The sequence below is a fragment of the Nyctereutes procyonoides genome, unplaced genomic scaffold, assembly GCF_905146905.1.
Source record: "Nyctereutes procyonoides isolate TBG_1078 unplaced genomic scaffold, NYPRO_anot_genome, whole genome shotgun sequence".
Taxonomy (NCBI): domain Eukaryota; kingdom Metazoa; phylum Chordata; class Mammalia; order Carnivora; family Canidae; genus Nyctereutes; species Nyctereutes procyonoides.
Window position 1 is genome coordinate 58,999,764 of NW_026575046.1, and position 16,079 is coordinate 59,015,842.

The window sequence follows — 16,079 nt, forward strand, 5'->3', positions numbered from 1 at the left end:
TAGAACCTTTGAAGGGCAGTCATGAGGATGCTTACATAAGCGGAGGTGAGGCCTGGGGCAGGGTTCCGAGGGATGCTGGGAGGCCACCTGCCCTGGTTCCTGACAGCTTTGCCCTCCTATTCTCCCTCCTCCAGAGTCTGGCACTGCTTCTCCTCGGGTAGCATGAGTTATTCCTGCATCTCTCTGGCAAACTTTCCCTTTTGCTCAAGCTACTTTGGGAGGATCCCTGCTTCATGCCCCCCTGCCCGCCCCACACTGTCCTGTTCCTTCAACACTGCCTGAGATGGAGGCAACAAGCAGGAGTCCGTGTTCCCCCGATGGGAGCCCTGGACAATGGGTCCCTCCAGGACCTGGGAGTTTACACTCAGCCGTTTTAAAAAATTGAGATATAATCCACAAACATAAATCCATCTTTTTAAGGAATACAGTTAAGTGTTTTTTTAGTGTAGTCACAGAGGTGTGCAACCATCACCACTCTGTAGTTCCAGGGCATTGTCATCGCTGAAATAGAAACCCTTCACACATGAATAGTCACTTGCCCACCCTCGCCACCCAACCCCTGGCTACCCCTAAACTGCTTTCTTGGTATATGTACACATTTGCCTATTCTGGACATTTCATATTAATGGGATCATGCACAATGGAGTCTCTGGCATATGGCTTTTTGTGCTTAGAAGAATGTTTCAAGGTTTATGTCGTAGCATGCTTCGTCCCTTCAGTCCTGGTCATGGCTCAGCGATCTTCACATTTTGCTCATCTGAGCATCAACTGATGGACATTTGGGCTGTTTGCACCTTTGAGGTACTGGGTATAGTGCTTCTGCGAACATGTGTGGACAAGTATTTATCCAAGTCCCTGCTTTCCGGTCTTTGGGGCATCTACCTAGGATGGCTAGATCATGTAGTAACTCTGGGTTTATGTCTTTGAGGGGTGTTTCAAACTGTTTTCTACAGCAGCTCACTATTTTCCATTCCTACTCTCCGTTTCTACACATCCTTACCAGTGCTGGTTATTTTCCTTTTTCAAAAACAGCCATCCTAATGGGTGAGAAGTGGTATCTCATTGTGGTTTTGATTTGCATTTCCCCAATGACTAATGATGTGAGGAATCTTCTCATGTGCTCATTGGCCATTTGTATCTCTTCTTTGGAGAAGTGTCTATTCATTTTTTTAAAGATTTTATTTATTTATTCATGAGAGACACACAGAGAGAGGCAGAGACACAGGCAGAGGGAGAGCAGGCTTCCCATGGGGAGCCCAATGCAGGATTCGATCCCAGGACTCCAGGATCATGATCTGAGCCAAAGGCAGACACTCAAGCACTGAGCCACCCAGATGTCCCTTTTTGTTTTTCTTAACCAAAATTGCCATTTCTTTTTATGTAAAAATAGTCAAATATTACCAATGTCATATGGTTCAACTGAATGGTATTCGAGTTGCTGAACATCCCAACAGTCCATATGCCAGAGAGAGATAGACTATGGGAGTGGGGGTGGGGAAGGGGCAGGCAGAGGCATAGGGAGAGAAATCTTAAGCAGACTCCCTATTAAGTGCAGAGCCTCGATCTCACCACCCCGAGATCATGACCTGGGCCGAAGGCAGACACTTAACCGGCTAAGCCACCCAGGTGCCCCCACCCATATTTTTCATTCGTTACTTATGCTCTTGGTGGCACACCGAAATATACTCAGTCTTCAACCTTAAGTTCAGATCCTTTCCATCTGTGTAGTTCTGAATTCTGTCTGAGGTTCCGTAAATGTCTTTTCTATTACTTGCATCTTGAACAAGTCTATCTGTCTCAGATTACAAATTCCCAGGGCAGTGACCAATTCTGAAAAAACAAATTCACACTGTGCAATTAATTAAAGCTTGAATGATGATGACGATAACGATCCAGAGGCCAGTAAGTCCTCCCTTGGGCCAAACCTCATATTGCCAAACAAATCCATTTCCCCTCCACAGGTTCCGAGGATGACTTTGACATGAAGGCCTCAGAGAAGAGGGTGGCCCCTGGACTCCATGGAGGGGGTCAGGGGTGGCTGACCCGCTTGGAGCATGCCCACCAGTAGCAAGAATTTCCCCCTAAGCCTGGCTTTGCAACAAGCCAGGGGCAGCGGTTGGTGCTGGGACGATGATGGGGGCTGGGGGTTGGCATTGCCCCTCCCATTGCAAGAGGGTAAACTGTGCTCCCTGAGCAAGATCAGGCTAAGGGCAGTGACACGGTTGAGGTAGGCGGATGCAGGGAATGGAAGAGGATGACTGCTCAGCTCCCAGTCTCCGGAGACACTCTGTGGCTGCAGCTCTTTCTGGTCAGCTGACTTAGAGCTGACCCTTGTGGAACTCTTGTCCCTGGAGATCTTCCTAGGCCATGCCAGGGCAAACCCGTCCTGAGCAGTGGATGGAGACCACAAGTGACTAGCCTCAGATTCCAAGCTGCCCACACCCATGGGCTTTGGCAGGACTCACTAGCACATTCCAATCTGGCATCATTTAGAAAGCTCCTACCGAGCGCCCGTGCCAGGTCCCACAGGGCTCTCTGTCTGGGACCTCAGCTCCCTCCCTGGCCCACTGTGAGTGTTGGGGTTGGTGTTTGGGTTAAGAGCCCCAAGTCCCTGCTAAACTCAGAGGCCATGGAATGAGCCTGGGTTTGGGAATCAGAATAGTTACCACTTAATCCAAGTGTGATTTGGGGTAAGTCATTTAATACCTCTGCATGTCTCCCCCACATCTGGGAAAATGATGTTACTGATGTCACCAGGTGGCTGGTGAGCAAATGAGGTGAGGTCTGTAAGTGTCTAACGTTGGAGAGGATGGGCTTGAGAAATTGTAATCATTTAACGCAGAGCCAACTTTCAGTGCGATCTTACTTTGATCCCTTCTTTAATCTCCCACGTTGGTACCTCAGCCCCAATGTCTCACAAAGACTTGAATATCCATTTAGTCCCAGGCTTATCCACGAGTTCACCTGGGGCCTTAGGGTCCCCCAAACTCAGCCCGCCCATGCTGGGCTCCTCATCCTTCCCTGAAAACTTGCTTCTCTTCTCTCCCCATGTTTGCAGTCTCAATAAAGCCTGACCACCCAGCCAGTGGCCCAAGCCAGAAAGCTGGGTGTTTTCCTAGAGCTTTGCTCTAGCAAATTCTCCATGCCTCATACCCTACCAAAGCTCCTTTAAGCTCCCAATTACCCCCTTCCCTCTCTGTCCCATGGCCCATGCAATTTATGAAAGCTTTAATGATGACTGTTGATAATAACCAAAAGCAGGTACTCAGTAAAGTCATGGTGAATAAATAACTCCTCTCTGGTATCCTGCTTGCCAGGCCCTCCCCTCCAGTCTCTCCTCCGCCTTGTAGCCAGGGCAGCCCTCCAGAATCATATATTCCTTGCTGCCATTTCCAAGACCAAGGATTTAGTGGCTTCAGACTGTGTGACTATGTGAGGCTCTCTAGCAGCCCTTGACAGCCCAGGCCAGTGCAGAGAAGGCTGACAACAGATGAATCGTCCTGGAAATCTCTCACCCAGGTAAGACAGCACAGCCAATGGGATGAAAGGGATGTTTACAAGAGTGATGGACAAGTGCACCAAGACATGGAAGGCAGATGGGAAAAAACTGAAAAAGGAGAGTAGGAGAAACTGGGTTATAACCCAGTCAGTCGGAAGGAGAGCCTAATTATGGTCAAGAGCAATGTGTGCATTTTCTTTTTCTTTTTGTTTATTTAAATTTTTTTTAATTGAGGTTCTTTTTTTTAAAGATTTTATTTATTTGTTCATGAGAGACACACAGAGAGAAAGAGAGGCAGAGACACAGGCAAAGGGAGAAGCAGGCTCCATGCAGGGAGCCTGACGTGGGACTCGATCCTGGGACTCCAGGCCGAAGGCAGGTGCTAAACCGCTGAGCCACCCAGGGATCCCCTTTTATTGAGGTTCTATTCGCCAACATATGGTATAACTCCCAGTGCTCATCTCATCAAGCACCCTCCTCAGTGCCCATCACCCAGTTACCCCATCGCCAGAGGCAAGGTGGTTCTGAGTGACATGGCCAGAGTATAGCTGGGGGACTATGGGGACCAACAGTAGCAGTAGTGATGGTGCTGGAAATGAAGCACTTAAAGAACTGAAAGGGTAGGGTGGTCATGGATCAGCATATAACTGATTGTCCCCTTTTGCAAGTGACAGGAGGCTTTCTCAATCTACAGTCCACATGGGAGTAACAGCCATGAGCCTTGTCCTGGGCAAACTGAGGCATGTGATCATTCTAATGCTCAGCCACTCAGGACTGAAATGGGGAAGATGAAATGCTGGTATGACGTCATTAGGGACTTGGTAGTGTGTGCATGCAGTTGAGCACAGAGTGGGGCAAGGTGGTGTGACCAATGCCAAGCTCACCAACAAGGGCTTTAAAGAGATAGAAAAGCCTGAGCACAAAGCTTGGCTGGGGACCGTGGAGGTCGCAGGCACCACCTCCAGGCCTGGTGGAGAATAAGATTTGCTCAACCTCATACGTGAGTCATACTTTTTTGGAATTTCTCAAGTATTTTTTTTTTCAGTCTCATAACCTTCTTGACAACTATCTGTTATGTTTCCCTTCCAGAAGACGAAACCAAGGCAGCATGTGAATTTGGTGATTGACCCAAGGCAAATCGAGGAAACGCCTAAAGAAGGGTTGCCAGATAAGATACTCGACACCCAATGAAACGTGACTTTCAAATAAACAACGAATTGTATTTTAGTAGAATTATGTCCCAAATTTTTCACTAAAAAAAATTAATGTTTATCTGAAATTCAAATTTAGCTGGGCAGCCTTGTTTTCCAGTTTGTTTGTTGTGTTTTGCTAAACCTGGCAATCCAGGAGGAAGGTGAGGAGGCCAGAGTGGCTGTATGAATCAGAGAGCCTTGTTAGTGGCCCGGGAGGCTGCATGGGCAGGGCTGCATCTGAGCATGGCTGAGCAGCCTGAGGAGGGTGGCCAGCATGGGGAAAGGACTCAAAACCAGCCAAATCAGGTTCTGGACAGGAGCATCAGTGGGGATAAGCGAGAGTGCTCTCTGCTCATGACTGTGTACACTTGCTCACAAACACTTTAAGTCCACAAAGGGTGCTCACATCTGTTATTTTCGTTGGATCTGTCAGCCTTAGGAAGTAGGCAAGCACAGATCCCAATGCCAAAAGCGCTGATGAGAACGCCAAGGGTCAGGGAGGTTTTGTTGAGGTTCTGGAGTCGGGGGCCCACAAAGGAAGGGATCTCTGGGAAGGGCATCAACTCTTGCAGGGTGGGGGAGGGAGGGTGGAAAACTCTGAAACTCACCCCTGGGAAGGAGCACAGTGCCTTCCTTCCAAGCTGGTGGGGAACATGGGGAGGGGAGCCAGCCCGAGAGAGCTTTCACTGGGGAGGGAGGGAGATGCAGGGAGAAGAAACATGACCAAAGCTCAGTATCTCCTGGTAAATCATTAGCCTTCGTCAGAACACAGAAGCTGTGAGCTGTTATTATAAAACACTGAAATGAAATAAAATACAGCCAAAATAAAATACAGCAAAGCAAAATAAAATAACAAAGCTAAGAGGAATCAAGGTGCCAAACCATCTGATAGAGGTTCAGGAGAGCTGGAACTCCCACAGGGCTGGGGCCTGAGGTAGGCTCAGGGACAGAGCTTTGGCTGCAGGCTGGGGAGCCCAGAGGGCGGACAGTGCCTGCGCTCCTCATTGTGCACACTCCCTCAACGACCTCATGGCATCCTTTATCTCTTTTGGGGGGCGGTGAGTTAGGTAGCAGTTCACGAGGGCAGCTCTGCAGAGGGACTCAGGGAGACCTTCAAGCTCACTTGCAGTAGTTGTAAGATGACACTCGGTGCTGCTGCCGTAGGAGCTGGGGTTAGTGCATTGACCCACCAACACGAAGTGACGCCCTACTGTGTGCCAGGCAGCATGCCGTGTGCTGGGCAAGGTCCCTGTCTTCATGGGGCTGACATCCTGGTTTGGAGGTCGGGGGAGTGGGGGCAGGGGACACAGATGATACATAAGTGAACAAATACATGATGAGCACAGCACGGAGGCGATGTCTGAGGTGCAGCCCGAATGAAGCATGTAGCCAGGCACCTATGTGGGGCTGAGCAGTCCAGGCTGTAGAGTCGGCTAGTACAGAAACCCTTAGGGACCAACATCAAGCTGAGGATGTTAGAAGAATGGAAAGAAGGCCAGTGTCTGAAAGAGAGGGTGGCATGAGAGAGAGGGCAGTCCTGCAGAGCCTGTAGAAAGGGTAAGGACTCTGGGCCTGGTTCCAGTATGCTGGAAGCTGTCGGAGGAGTTGGAACTGCGCTGTAGTGGCATCTGATAGATGTTTCAAAACAGTAGCTTAAGAAATACATGCTGAGGACATTGTGCTAGTGAAATAAGCCAGGCTCAGAAGGACAAATATGACTTGATACCACCAACATGAGGAACCTAACATGGTCAAACTCAGAAGTGGAGTGGAACCATGGTTGCCAGGGGCTGAGAGGAGGAGGAAATGGAAATGGGTACAAAGTTTCAGGTATACCAGATGACTAAGTCCTGGAGATCTACGGTACAGCAGACTGTCTACAGTTAACTATACTGTATTGCATACTTAAACATTTGTTAAGAGCGTAGATCTTATGTTAAGTGTTCCTCTCTCTCTTCTCTCTCTCTCTCTCACACAGATACACACACACACACACACACATACACACAGGAGGAAAGAAATTCATGTTATATCATGACCAGGTACACCACATATGTATACAAACATATTTTTAAAATATATCAAAAATAAAACAAAAGTGTCACAAAACAACATATATTTGGTGCCATGTGTTCTGATAGTCCCCATTTTTCTATTTCTTTAAAATGAAAATCAGGTCGTGACCCACTAAATTGATTTCACACCCACGAATTGGTTGTAACCTACAGGTCACTCTGCTTTTTGAATATTGTTCTGGCCCTTGGGTGTAAAATAGATCATGGGGGGAGTGGCGGGAAGCCGGGGGGGTGGGCAGCAGGAAGACCAGTGAGGAGAGAGTTGCACAAATCCAGACACAAAAGGATAGAGGATTGGACTGGGATGCTGGCGGTAAAGACAGAGGCAGATGGGCAGACATGGGATATATTTTAGAAGCAGCATGGACAGGACTTATTAATGAATTAGATGTAAAGGGAGAGAGAGGGAGGAATTAGTAATGACTTAGTTTTTGGCTTGGGTTGCTGGGGAACAGCAGCGCTGACTGCTGGCATGGGTTACCATGGGGAGGGAGTGGATTCGCAGGTAATCAAGAGTTCTGTTTGGGCGACGTCAATGTCAGCGCGATTCCACTGCTCCTAATTTTTCCTGCTCCAGGCTTAGCCATCAGCTCCAGAGAAAGTACACAACAGGTAGAAAGCAACCCATGGTGAAACATTAAGGCAAAACAAAAAACTTAGTTAATAGCTACTCAGAGCTTCCTCGGTGCCAGACAGCGTTAAGAGCATTATGCATATTCATTTTATTCTCAGGATAATGCAATGAAATAGGGGCTCTTATTGTCATCATCTTATGGAAGAGGCACGGACAGGTTACTTGCCTTGTCCTTGGTCACACAGCAAATGCCACGGTGCCGGAGCGGAGATTTAAGCCAGGTCTGCCTGACTGCAAAATGTAGCTCTTTCAAGGAAAGAAGTACTCAGTCTTTTGGAGAAGGATGACTCTTGACTTGGAAAGATTGTCCACATTACATCGCAGAGTTGAAAAACAAAAGCAGGATTCAGACGGTAAACAGTAGATGCAGTTTTTGATCTGCTCTTGACGATAAAGACTAGAGAAAGAAAAGACTAGAATGATGTATATCACAAGGTTAACACCAGTTATCACTGACTGGTGGGGTCGTGGGTGGCTTAGATTTTTGACAAGGATAACATATAGCCATTGTAAAAGAACTTCCTTTAAAAATAGGGGGAAAGTGAGATAGTGTTCTGCATATCTAGAGAGCATCCAGTAATACAGACCCATGGGACAAGTGAGGGATGTGTTGTGGTGGAGGCCTCAGAAGATCTGGACTCTCATCTCTGTACCACCTATGACTCACTGTGGGGCCTTGGGCAAATCTCAAGCCCTCTCTGGACCTCAGAGGAGGTTTGGGGGGAAGTGCCTAGGAGCAGTAGCATCCTGGTTAATGTTTAACAACTAGCTCTCAAATAAAAAAATTCCTTGATTTGTAGCATTCACTGATTTCCATGGTATTAATATTCCCACGGGTTTCACGGTCGTATTCACGTGACCGGCGTATACTGGGAAAGATGCGCCGCAGCACACCATCACATGGCATTTCCGCCACGAAAACACAACACATGAATGACCTCAAGAGCCTAGATAACAGTAAAACATTATAAAATAATTAGGACTTGATGAGTTTTGAGTATCTATTACCTTTGTTTTCAAAGTAATTTGATTATAATCTTGTATAATTTGATGTCTAATAATAGCCTGGTTTAACAACTGGCTTACAAAACCCGCAAACATGTAGCAGTGTGGGTCAGCGCGTCCCTGTGGGTCCCCTCTAGCACACCACTGAGCTCTGACCGGCGGCGGAAGGTCCAAGGTTAGACGGAGGCTCTGAGCCCACAGAGGTCATGACGGTGGGAACTGAGCTCGCCCTCTGCTCCCCGGCCCCCCACGGCGTCTGGGCCTGAATCACAGTCTCTGGAAGGAGAGGGAGGAAGGCTCACGGGAGAGAAGGACTCTGACCAGGAAGGCAAGTGGCAGGAAGGGCTGGCGGCATCGATGTTATTGTTGGAGCTGTTTTTCTCTGTCTTATCAATGGCAGAGACCAGGGTAAACAATTCCCTTGACTTAATATCACTTCATGAGCCAACAGGAAAACCCCCCAAGCATGGGTCTGTGAGGAGCTGGCCACTCTGGATGGCCTGAACCTTTTTTCCCAGCCCCGAGCGCTCCTGTTCTTCCTGCTTCTGCTTTCCATATTTCAGCAGATCACAAGGCTCGGAGTCTCAGTGGCTCCTTCTCTGAAATGGCCCACCCTGCCAGGCCCGGGGGGCTTCAGAAGGAGTAGCGGCCTGCTGGGAGGACCACGGCCGAAGCAAGGCCGCCTTTCTGCTCCTTGGCTTTATGCCTCCCGCGCAGACACCTCCACCCGGCCTCCTTGTCAGCTTCAAAGTGGGAGCGTTGTAGGCACTGTGAGTATCACCTCCCTTCAGCAGATTTGGAAACCGAGGGCCAGGGAATGCTGGAAGCCGGCCACAGTGTCAAGAGAACTAACTGCGTGCACATTTGGAGGATTAAAAAGTCTGAAATCAGGTGTTGGGGAGGTTGTTGGAGCCACAGGAGCCCTGATGCTGGAAAACATTTAGTGGTATCTTGCAAGGGTGAACATCCACATATCCTACAATACAGCAAAGGCATATACCGGAGAGATACTTCTAGGAACGTATGTCAGGAAGAGCCCTAACTGCGCTGTGGCGAGAACCAGCAGCCGGAGGGTGTGAATAAACTGCCATAGTCGCATCATGGGCTAGGATACAGCAATCCAAGTGAGTGAATTACAGTAGTGCGACTTCAATATGATTAAACTTCAGCAGTACTATGGTAAGTGGAAAAAGTCACAGGGATTTCAAACAGCATGACGCCCTTTTAATCATGTTAAACAACAAATCAAAGATATATTTTTAGAATACACATATATGAGACAAAACTCTCTAAATAGGAAAGCAAGGAAATGATTCCATGGGGTGATTATGTCACCCTCTGGTGATTGGCTAGGGGTAGACCTCATAAGAGTATAGAAGTTATCACCAAGGTCCTAGTTTTTTATGTTGGTGGGTTTGTTTGCAGGGGTTTATTATATTCATAAATAATTAACTACAAAATAATGTTCAAAGAGAGGGTTAGGGTTCCATGCACCGAGGGAGAGGGGCCAGCCTAGCATTGGACGTCAGAAGACGTCACTGCTGCCACCAGCTGATTGTGCAGGGGGGCCAACCCACACTCACAGAATCAGATGGCATGTGATTTTCCTTTTCTCAATACTAGTTTTCAAATGGGTAAAATGAGGTTTTTGGACCAGATCACCTTTGAGCCCCTCAACTAAATGAGCGAGAGCAGGCTCTGTTGCTGTAGCAAATAAGCCCCCAGTCTCAGCCGCTGAACACAGAACATTTGTCTGTAGAGCTCCTCATAGTCCGCGAGGTTCTCTGCCTCAGCTCTCCCGCAGTGCTGATTTAGCTATCTGGCCTCTTCTGTCTTGGAGTCTTTCACTTCCCACCTCAAGAATGGGAGAGAAAAACCACAGAGAAGCCACACCTACTCTTGCTGCCTCATTAGAGACACACCAATTCTACTCACTGTCCCGTTGTTGAGAATGAGTCCCCTATGGTCCTTCCTATGGGAAGCAGAGAGAGGACATGGATGCTTAGTGAACAATGACCCGTCTTGCCAGAGCCCCCTGCGATTCTGCAATCCTCCAGTCTCTGAGTTGTTCCAGACCAGATTTGACAGTCTCCTGTCTCTGAGTCCACAAACCACAAAGGCTTGCTGAGTTTATTCACTCATTCCTTAAGTAAACAGAGGGCATGCTCTGCTTCAGTGCTGGGTCAGCCAAAGGAGCTCATAGTCCAGTAGTGTTGCTAGGTGGAAGGGGGTGGGAAGGGAGGATTGACCATCCTACGAATATCATAATGCCATGCAAACACCCTAGAGTCAAGAACAAAGGAACATTGAATGGGTGGGTGTGAGGGTGAGAGTGGGGGTTATGATTACAGAAGTCTTCTTTGAGAAAGTCATTTTTTTCAGCTAGGTTTTGAAGGGTGAAAGAAGACCACCAAGAGGCTAAAAGAAGAGGCTTTTCCTGGCAGGAGAAGAGCATGTACAAAGACATGAGGCAAGGAGGGCCTTGAATGAGTGGGAAAGGCCAGTTGTTTCATCCTCCTGGAGGGTGGGGGACACATGTGGTATATAGGAGCTAGAGGGTAAGTTGTGTTGGCAGTTAGGGTAGAAAGGTGGTCAACAGCCAGAGGTCAAAAGCACCTTGAACATCTTGCTCAGTAGGTGCTTGGACTGTCTCCAGTGGGCAGCCACTGAAAATTTTCTAAGTAGGCAAGAAAGGCCAAGGGGTACCTGGAGGGGTGATTTGAGCTCCTCCCAAAGTCTTCCTCAGCCACCTGTCTCCATTCTTTTATATGGACCAGACTTTTCCCGAAGCAATGTAGAGAGCTCTGTGCATTCAACTGAGGGTGAGTGTTTTAATTCCCATTTTTCAAACAGATGCTTCTTAAGCTTAAATACACGGAAATTCCAGAGTCACTCCCCCATGTGCTCCACAAGAGGACATGACCACGTTTTGACTACTGGTCTTGAAGGACCAGGCATCTTCTTTCCATCCCTGGGAGCCTGGGGTGTCTCCACAGGTTGAGGTTTGTTAAGGGGCTATTGATAAAATGTAGACGGCTTAGGTGTGTTTTTTTTTCTTTCTGTCTTTTTTAAAGCAAAGTGGATGTGAAGTTGGAAGGAGAGGATGAAAGTCAGGGCTTCCTGACTTCTGTGTTAGTAAGGGCCCGTCTCTGCCCCAGCACCTCTGAGCGCTATTCCTTAGGAAGCAGGAGCCTACCAGGCATGCTGCTGTGACTTCTGGAAATCACAGGTCCAGGGCCTTCTGCCAACTTGCCCTGGGGCCATGCACAAGGGTAGGGCAGAGAACCCTAGGCTTCTGACACCCAGGTTGGTGTCCCTCATGTACATGCACAATGTCCAGCCTTGAAACCAAGCAAGGACCCTCTAAGGGCCTTCTAGAGGCCGAGGTCATCAGAGTGTCCAACGCCTTCCTGTGTCCTGGCATTCAAGCAACAGGGGGAGGATTATTCACATGAGCAAACTGTCTAGCAGAGGATAATCACTTCCCCAAAGTCACAGCTGGGAAAGCATCTCCAAAGGCCCAGGCACTTTCCACAACTCAAAACCTACATGGAGTGGCTGGCTGGGTTTAAGGTTCATGGTTCCCCTCACCTTTTGTGGTTCTCTTACCAAGAGTCAAGAGTGTGTGGGTGGGGCCTGGTTTGACCATCAGAGCCTTACACAGAAAGGCTGAAACTGAGCTAGCAGTCACCAACTTGTATATCCACAGAAAGAGGAGATAGCAAACAGTCTTTACCTTCTAGGTCAGTGCCACCCTTAGTGGTGACACAGAGGGCTGTGTGGAGAAGGAATCTTTTTTTTTTTTAAGGTTTTTATTTATTTATTCATGAGAGAGAGACAGAGGCAGGGACACAGGCAGAGGGAGAAGCAGGCTCCATGTAGGGAGCCCGATGTGGGACTCGATCCTGGGACTCCAGGATCACTCCCTGGGCCGAAGGTGGCGCTCAACTGCTGAGCCACCGGGGCGTCCCATGGAGAAGGAATCTGAAGTCATGTCTGGGGAAGAGTTCTGCACTCAGTGGTTTCTGTCCTGGGTGGTGGTGGGGGATGGGGCAGTGGCGCATGCAGGGAGCTTATTTGCCATTTTGCTATCACTGCTGTAAACTGACACCTTCTGTGTCAACACACAGTCCAAAGGAACCCAATGCCTAGCCCTGGCCCAGAGGAGAGACAACACTCAGCCTTCCCCGGGTACGCTTTGCTGTTTATTCCTGAGGCATGGAGTGTGGGCAGGTTCAAGAGGGTTAGGGGATTCTTTTGCCTTGTAAGTCACCGTGCAATGTGCTTTAGAGAAATAAGCAGCATCAATTAGCACAGGATCGTGAAGTCCCCTCTTCTACCGCTGCTCCCGTGTGGTACCTCTCAAGCCCAAACTGAAGCTGATTCCCCCACGAAGACCTCTGCTTGCCCTTCTTCCCAAGGTTTGTCTTGCTTCTCTGAGCTCTCGGTTTGAAATTCCCCCAAACATCTTATCAGACTGTTGTCTGGGGGAACTTTAAGGGACAGATACTCCCCTACCAACCGCCATTCCAGATAAGTTGAGTATTTCTCTTGTTTAAATTATTAATACCATGCTCCCCTTTCAAATGACTGATTATGCAGAGTTAGCAAAGCACTGTCCTGTTCACATCCTCACTTGACCACATCAATCAGTAATTGAGAATATGGAGGTTTACAGAGAGGGCCGAGACTTGCCCAAGGCCACTTGGCCAGGTCTCTTTTCTCCAAATCCTATCTTCTCTCTATTGTTCCATTCTGGAGACCATGAGGTGGTCAGTTACCAGAAAGGGAAGGGGGCAGGGACCTAAGCCTCACCTTGGAGTTCCCTCCTACCTGTGTTTCTGGGACCAGGGCTGCCACACTGGGAGACTGCCAGATGAGGACCAATGAGGGGAGAGTGAAGGTTTGGAGCGGATTAGGAGAAGGTGGCTTAGCCATCAGGTTTCCAGGTGATCTTGGGCAAGTCCCTCCCCTCTGGGCCCTGGGGGTCTCCTCCTCTGAGAAGTGAAGGCTTGGGCTAGGCGCTGACACTTAAATGCAAAGCTTCTTGATGTGTACATGATGGGGACAGGGGAGGCACAGAGTTTGGGCCTGAGTGAGTCTTTTGAGCCTGGTGCACAGGCCCCTGACACCCATCTGGCCATCCACGCCCATCACCTTCCATCCCCCAGTAGGTGCTGTTTCAGGGACTCGTGCGGGACCGGCTGAGGGGCTGACCTCAGGCTAACCAGCTACTACTCAGGCAAACTTCCCGTCAGTTGTTCCCATTTATTGATTACTTACTGGGTACAGAGCCCACGTGTTGGGCAGGTCTGCTGTGGGCAAGAGGAGGAAGCAAAGTGCAAAACCAAAAGACCCATTTGGGCTTCAAAGAGGAGCATAACCTGGCCACCCTCCCAACCCTCCACCCAGCCGTCCACCTAGCAAACATTTTTGGATCGTCTACTTTTTGTGCAGCAGGCCCTATGTAGGAACTATGGGGCAGGGGTGGAGGAGGGGGGTAAAAGGAGCAGAGGCCACCAGCACGGTGGCCAGATATGACAAGAAGAACCCTCACAGCATCAAATTGCTGAAGGACAGGGGACCACGGAGCAGATGTCTCCCTAGGCAGGTGACAGACTGAGTTTCAGGCTGAGAACCATGATAGAAAGGTTTTGAATAGCTAGCACTTCTCCACAGGTTCCACTACTTTCTATTTATTCCCCTATACCTGGTGGTACCTGCCCAGCCCCTAAAGCGATGTGAATTTGCAACCCACACTGGGGAAAAATGTTAGCACTGCAACATAACCAGACCACCTTCACCCAGAAGGAGAGTGGAGGGCAGAGACCGGGGTCACCTCTGGGCTCCCCAACTGCCTGCTTGGGCCATGGGAAGGCGTCTTCTCTCCCAACCGCAGTTTTCTTTTAAATGTCCATGGAAAGTCTAAATCGGAGGTTTCAAATCCTATTCCCCCTCCTCCCATCTTGGAACCTCAAGACAGTAGCAGAGTTCCAGAGATGGCCCCAAATATTTCCAGGAGTAAAATAGTTATTATATTTATTTCGAACAAATGTGTACCTTCTATTTAAACAAATAGATTGAACACTGATTTAAAGTGTAAGGGGTACTGTAGAGATAGGTCTCTGATGAATAAACCTACATTAAGATATGGCAGGTGTGTGCGCTATCATTTGCACTAATGATCCCAAACTATTTGGTAGACAAAATCTGTGACATCATCGAATGAGCTGAGACAGAAACATCGATGGGATTTCTGGTTGGGGACACGGTTGGGAAGGGGGACACATCCCCGAAGGGCTTTCAGGTCCAAGCACCCACATATGCTGTCTGTGCAGGTAGTGGGAGAAATCCTCGTGCAGGGGGTGGTGGAGAGCTGCCTTTGGAAAGTCTTCTGCTTGCCGAACTCAAAGTGGTCAGCTCCTAAATAGCCCCAGAGGTAGGACGGTGACCGTCCCCATTTTACAGGGGAGAAGAGAGGCTGGTTTGCAGAGGTTAGGCCCCATGCGGAGGTCACTGAGCTGGAAGGTGGCCACCCTGGCACTTGAACGCCCAGACCAGGGGTGAGGCGGGAGAGGTGACTCGTCCCCTCCAGGCGCCAGGCCGCCGCCAGGTCCCGGTGATGGCGAGGCGCAGGATCCCGGTGACTACCCCAGCCCGAGGGGGCGAAGGCCCGGGGCTGCGGGGTGTGTCAGGCGGAGGACCGGGCTGGGCCGAGGCTCCCCCCAGGCATCCTTGGAGCGGCGGGGCCGTTCTGGAAGGTGGGTGACAGTCGTCTTCCCGAGCTCCCCCAGGCCCACCCGAGGTCCCGGCGGCCCGCCCAGGCGCCGGGCTGGGCTGGGGCCGGGGGTCCGGGCGGAGGGAAAGGCCGGCCCAGAGCAGAAACAGGAGAAGGGAGAGGGGGAGGGCGGCAGGCGAGGGAAGGAGGCGGGGAGTCCTTCCTGGGGCAGGAACCCGGGCCCCCCTTGGCGGAGCCGGCCCGCAAAGCGATTCCGCAGATGGAAGGAATTAAGTGGGAGGGGGAGGGTCCTACGGCGATAGCGGGAGGAGGGCGGGAGGGCGGGGGAGGCGGGTGCGTGCGCGCCTGTGTCTGCGAGGGGGGCGAGACCAACACATCGGACTGGACGGAAATAGGAAAGACGACGCGCGCGCGCGCACACACACACACACACACACACACACACTTAGGGACACGGAGGCAGGGACCCGGGAGACACCAATCTGAAAGAGAGCGGAGAGAGACTGAGAAAAGAAGGAAAATCGGGCCGGGAAAACGAGTGGGAATGAAATCATCGCAGAGGACGCAGGAAGGAGACCCAGAGGAGCGCCAAGCCGAGCGGGAGCGGATTGATGAGGCCGGGGCGGCCCGGGGCTCCCGCAGGCTCCGGGGGGCGGGGCCCGGGAGGGGCGGGGCCCGCGAGGGGCGGGGCCCGCGAGCCGCCGCGAGCGCCGACGAGCCCCGCTTCTCCGCTCGCCCCGCCCCGCTGCTCCATATTCAATAAGGCAGCCAATGGGAGGCGAGGACGGCGCCGAAGGGGGCGGGGCCTCCGTGGACCCCGCCCCGGGAGCGGCCGCCGGAGGGGTCAGCACTGAGGCAGATAGCGGATCCCGGCGGGGCGGGGCGGGGCGGGGCGGGGGCGGGCGGGCGGGCGGAGGGGGCGGGCCCAAAAGTT